The sequence below is a fragment of the Lissotriton helveticus genome, chromosome 10 (assembly GCF_964261635.1).
Source record: "Lissotriton helveticus chromosome 10, aLisHel1.1, whole genome shotgun sequence".
In the NCBI taxonomy this organism is placed as follows: domain Eukaryota; kingdom Metazoa; phylum Chordata; class Amphibia; order Caudata; family Salamandridae; genus Lissotriton; species Lissotriton helveticus.
In genome coordinates this window covers 198,443,728-198,449,771 of record NC_136071.1, presented here as the reverse complement: position 1 = coordinate 198,449,771, position 6,044 = coordinate 198,443,728, and positions in this window count along the sequence as shown.

Below are 6,044 nucleotides of genomic sequence, written 5' to 3'. Positions count from 1 at the left end.
AGGGGCGCAGTGTGCGAACGAGACCATACAATTCTATGGGGGAAGTTGCGGTTGTAATTTTACAGTTTAAGGACCGTTCTAGAAGGACTTCCAGCAAACCCTTTGGCACTTAAGTGGTTGGAGAGCCACCCGTAGTTACCTATCCCAGAGGAGCCGGTGCATAGGTCTGGAGTGGTGTCGGAAACCGACGTCATTCTCAATGGAGGACTGCAAAGAAGTTCTGCTGCCGTGAAGGGGAAAAGGGTCTGGTGGACTCCAAGCCTGGATTCTGGAAGGAAGGAACCTGAAAGCAGAGGGTACATAGTCTGGGTCACTTCAGAGTGACCAGGGGCTCGGTAGACGAATGCCCAACGATGTCGGGTGCTTCAGGTGTGAAGAAGGGATGCTTGACTCTGCAGCCACGAGGACCAGGAGACATCGACGAAGACCAGGAGCCAGAGGGGTCGGTGTCCGGCTGGAGCACACTAACAAGCCTTGGCAAAAGCAACCAATGCAGGAAGGTCAAGCAGGTTACTGTGTGGACCAGCAAGGTCCAGGGGACTCACCAAGCAATGGGGAGTCATGGCACGTCTGGAGCAACCAGGAAAGCCCAACAGAAATCAAGATGACCCAAAGGCTGAATAACCAGTTGTCGCGAGAGGACCTTGAGCAAGATTGCAAAGTACCAGCCAACGGAGCACTCGGTGCGAGGAGGCCGGAGTTCTCTGGTGCAAATACTGCTCAGGGTCAGGACTACACGGAGCCCAATGCACAAGCTCGGGAATCGCCAACAGGCATATGCAACTGCAAATAGACACAGTGCACAGGGGTTAGGGTTATGCAGTCCCCACGAGGGATACTGGCCTCAAACTTGCTGAGAGGGCAGATCAACCTCAGGGACCTTTGTAACCCACCACCTGTGTTGCTGAAATCTTCAGAGTCCACAGGAGCTCAGGAGCAGGAGACTGGTCAGTTGCGTTGAGGTGCTTGCAAATGCAGAGATTCTTCAGTTGTCCTTAGTGCACCACAGGTCCTGCAAGGAGCTTTTATGGAGCCAGGGCACAGGAAAAGCCTTAGACGGAGAGGGAGACGAAGTCGGGCCCAGTTGAAGTCCAGTGAAGGCTAGTGGTTTCTTCTTGTAGAATTTTGTCCACGTAAAATCTAAAGAGCTAGTCAGGTAAGCCCTTGTGTACCCACATGAGAGGGTTGTACAGATTCAGGGGTCCCTCCTAGGGGAGAGGCAGGACAGAGGGGAGGTTACTCCCATGTCCTTTGTTCAGTTTTGAGCCAGAGAAGAAGCCAATTGCTCACATAACTGGTTTGAACTGGATTATGCACAGGGACACCAAATGTGACTCAGGTGCAGATTTTCAGGCACTCTCAGAGTACACTGACTCAGCCCCAATGCACTAAATCCTGTCTGGGAGGTGGTCACACCTCCCTGTGACAGGATGCCTATTGTGCTGCCTTCCTCTGCTCGAGCTTGGCTCAGCAGCAGGAGGGCAGATATGTGTCTCTGGTCTGTAGCATCCATTTTGTGCTATCCAGGTTGAGAAGGCTGGCACCGGATAGACCAGTGACCCCACAAAGCTCGCTTCAGAAGGGTAGAATCATACCTCCCACACAGGTTACAGTGGAGGTATGATTCCAAGGTGTTTGATATCAAATACGATATGTTTCTAGGCAGCCGTTTGAGATAGCATTTACAGCAAGGTTATAATGCACCTCTACCTATATGTCCGGCTGGCTCACAGACAACCCAGGAGAATGGTCTCCGAAGGTGGCAGAAAGGCTCTGGTCATGCAGGGGCACCCTCTCACGTAAAACCCAGCTCCCTGGCCTCAGGATTGATAAGGCCTGCTATAGGGGTGACATAAGTTTTAAGTGTAGTGACCTATAGATACAGTGAACCTATATCTTAAGTAAGTGGTGCAAGCAGTAATGCAATCTAGAAGTAATCAATAATGTTGTCACTCGAGTTAAATTGCACATTTCTTTCACCACACAAAAGTCATGATTGGAAGGAAAAAGCACATGAGGGATTAGGACTAACACTTTAGAACACAAAGTACAATGAATTAGGTTGCAAATCTTGGATGTCATAAGGATGGATACACATTATGAATACTGCAGTACCGAAAATCTGTGACCAAAGCAAACTACATTTCCGTGCTTTATACATAGTGCTCATTAGTACAAATTGCTGTCTAGGGATAATTAAAGGTTTCTTGCTTCATGTATAAGCATATGGTATGAATGCTGTAGGATCTGCTATTATAGTTACCCCCACTTTTTACCTGATGTATGCTGTTTCTGACTAGTCTGACTGGGATCCTGCTAATCAGGACCCCAGTTTCTGTGCTTTCTTCCCTAAATTAGTATGGTAAGTACTTAGGTACATCCCAGATTGGACACTGGTGTACCCTTATAAGTCCCTAGAATATGGTACGGAGGTAGCCAGGGCATAGATACACCAGGGGTCCCCCATAGGCTGAAGCATGCATTACGCCACCCATAGGGTAATCACTCAAACTGAAACTACAGGCCTTCCATTACAGCCTGTGAAAGCCGGTGCTAGCACCAATAATGACAGGTATAGGTTTCCCTATATCTAAGTTCACTACACTTAAAACCTCAGTCACCCGAAAAGCAGACCTTTCAATCCTGATGGCAGGGTGATTGGTTTTAAGTGTGAGGGTGCCCCTGCATGAGCAGGACATCACTACAACCATCGGAGTCCATTCTTCCGGGTTGTCAGTGCATTAGCCATTACGATACATAGACTGGCCATGCTTCATTATGCGAGGAGCATCTCTAAACTGGCTGTAATGTATCCAGTCATGTTTGGTATCAAACATGTTAGAATCATACCCCCACACCGAAGGTATTATTCCAATAGGTATCCTGACACAGGGAGGTGTGACCAACTCTTAGATAGGGTTTAGTGTATTGGGGTTGGGTGTGAGTGCTTGCCAGCGCCACTCAATCTGCTTGAGGGGCACATTTGGTGCCTCCTTGCATAGTCCAGTTCAAACCAGCTCAGGGAGCCACTGGCTCCCGCTCTGGCGCAAAACTGGACAAAGGACATGGGAGTATCCTCCCCATTGTCCGACCCCTCCCCTGGGTGGGAACCCTGAATAGTCCCAACCCTTTGCTTAGGGTACTTCAGGGCTTACCTGTAGGTGGGTCCCTAGATTACTTGTGGGACAACATTGATATCAAAACACCACTTCTTCGACCGACTGGGCACTCTGGGATTTTCTGGACCTTGCTCTGGGCTCCGAGACTGCAACTGGGAAGATTCCTGCTTCTCCTGGTCTTGTCGTCCTGCAAGTCTGCTGCAACGTCTGTGCTCCATACAGGAACCTTCCAAGGCCTGTGGACATCCAAGACACCTGAAGGAATCTCCCTTGAAGTGAACGAGTCATTTCCCTGCATCTGCAGGCACCGCAACAAAGCTGATCAGTATGCTAATCGTGAGATCCCACAGACTCCGAAAGGCTCAACAACACAGGTGCTGGTTCTTCACATCCCACGAGGCCTGCCCTGTCCTCTCACCAAGTATCTCTTGTCGGAGCTGCAGGAAACGAACCCCAGTGCACAGCGTCGACTTGCCGTTGCAAAGGCTTGTTGGCTACCTTCCTCCAAAATCTCCGGGCTCCAAGGAACCCCAACCTCAATCATCTCCAGTGACCATGATCTTTGTCTTTACTTCATAACTTGCACCATTGGCCTGCATCTTTGGCGAGCTGCTCGAGGTCCTCTTGCAACTCCAGTGCCTTCGGCCTTTGAGTCCCCTTGAGGGTCTTCAATTATGTCCGTGGGCTCCCCTGATTGCTCATGGCCTGCCCTGACTTCCTTGCTTGTGGGGAGTCCCATAGACCTTGCTGGTCCCGACACTGCACCTTCTTCGCTTTCCACGTTGTTTGTAGTTGCCAAGGCTTGTTGGTGCTCCCAGACACTGATCCCTTAACTCTCGCCATCTGACGTGGGCCAGCTCGTTTACGGCTTCTGGTTTTTCACAGCGTTGCCTGGTCTTCACAGCTGCAGCTCCAAGGTTAATGTCAACTCACCTGCAACACTCGACATATGTGGGCATTTGTCTTCCGTGCCTCCTGGTCACTCCTGAATGGCATAGACCAGGGGTACTCATAGTACGGCCCGGCAAGCCTGCCCTGGCGGCCCGCGGTCCTCGCAGACATCGTACCCGTGTTTTAAGAACACATTATTTTTTTTTTTTTAAAACCTTTATTTGTACAGAAAGGATATACAAGGCTGGGCCTACAACCGATCTGGCCGGCCACAACATGGTAAAGCAGTCAAAAAGTTCCAAAATAGTAATCACAAAATCAGAGTAAAATTGTACATTCAATATAGTCGCTAAAAGAGTGGGGGAGGTATGAGGATCTATACGGCCAGCAATCAGGAGTAATATAGGTTAATTTTATAATATAACGATAGGGCGTATGGCAGGCTCAGCGAGAACAAAACAATATCCGGATACCCGCACAAATCATTAACAGCCAAAGGATAAAGGACAGCAATGTAGAAATGGCAGTACTATACACATCGGTAGAAGGACAGACGTGGGAAGCACAAATCAATATGCAATCAATAATAACTTAGCGTACCCATCACCCAATAGTACTTGGATACAGAACAGGGGGGCCGGAATAATAATATCATTAAAACTAGCCCGCCATACTAACCTGGGGAGAAAAAGAAAAGGGGAGGGGAGGAAGAGGGAAAAGGAAGAAAAGAAGGAAAGAAAACACAGATTAAAAGAGGAGGAATGCCGCGTCGGAACAAGCTCCCCATAGCAAGGAACACACAGGGGAACAGGGGAATTGCAACGATGAGGGCATGGGAGTCGCATCGGAAGCAGCAGAACTTTAAGAAGAGGAACAGCGACGTCACATATCCCACCCAATCATACCACGGGAGGCAAAGGATAGACGCGGCACCCCCATAAAGAGATACAAAAGGGCCATAGAACTGAAAAAAATAAAACAACAAAAAAGACCCAACCCACCCATCCCACCCAGCACCCCTGCAGAAGGCTACGGCCTATCCTTCCAACAGCGCGCCTGTCGCCCTAAACCAGAACCCGAAATATAGTGGAGATAAGAGAGAAAAGAAGCAGAAGACAAAAAAAAGGATACGGAAACAAAATAATAAATAGGAGGGAGGAGCATGAGATCAGAAATAAATACGGTCAGCTACAGCCCTCCACCCAACCATAAATTACAGTACATGTGTACCAGAACGATATAGACTCGAGCACAATAAAACTTTCAGAGAGGTTTCTCATAGCACTATGAATATGGGCAACTCCGCCATGAATTTGTATACCAATAATCTATCGGGGGCCATGCATCTCACCCCAATCCCTTCTTCACTGCATTTACCACCCACCAAACAACAGCCTGAAGCGTGCAATACGATGCGAGGCAAACACACAAATGAAGAAGAATACGATACAGATGCTGGTCAGAAAGGTCAATAAAAAAGCAAGTGAATAAAAATTCAAGTAAGCAATCCAAATATATCAGCAACAGCAACAGGGGCAATAAAAAACAGGAGTGCAGTCTCGTCGTTCGAAAAGGCAGGAGTGTACTGGCAAAATAGAAACAAGACCTCATCAAGGTAAAAACAAGCAGCAGTCCGCCATCTTTCTCAGGCACCCGGGGATGACCGGGCCCTCGCACAGTGTCTAAGTCTCCAGTTTCCGAACATCGAACAGGAGGTTCTGAAGCCGCCGATGTACAAATCCGTTGGTGGATAGCAGCACCATATTTCGGAGCCATCGAGGGGGGTGGGGCAATGATATCACCGAGGCAAGAGGGGACCTTGGAGGAGCGTTCACCCAAGATGGCGGTGGATCGGGACAAGTCCTCAGGAGCACCGGGGGCCAGGGTCGCGTGGAAAGATCTCAAGGCAGCAAGAACGTCGCCGATTGTAGGTTCACGGCCACAAGGCCATATTTCCGCGCAATCTAGCAACCGGAGATCGCCATCAGGAGGAAATCCACAGCTCCAAACTGCGGCAGCCATTTTGTAAATTCA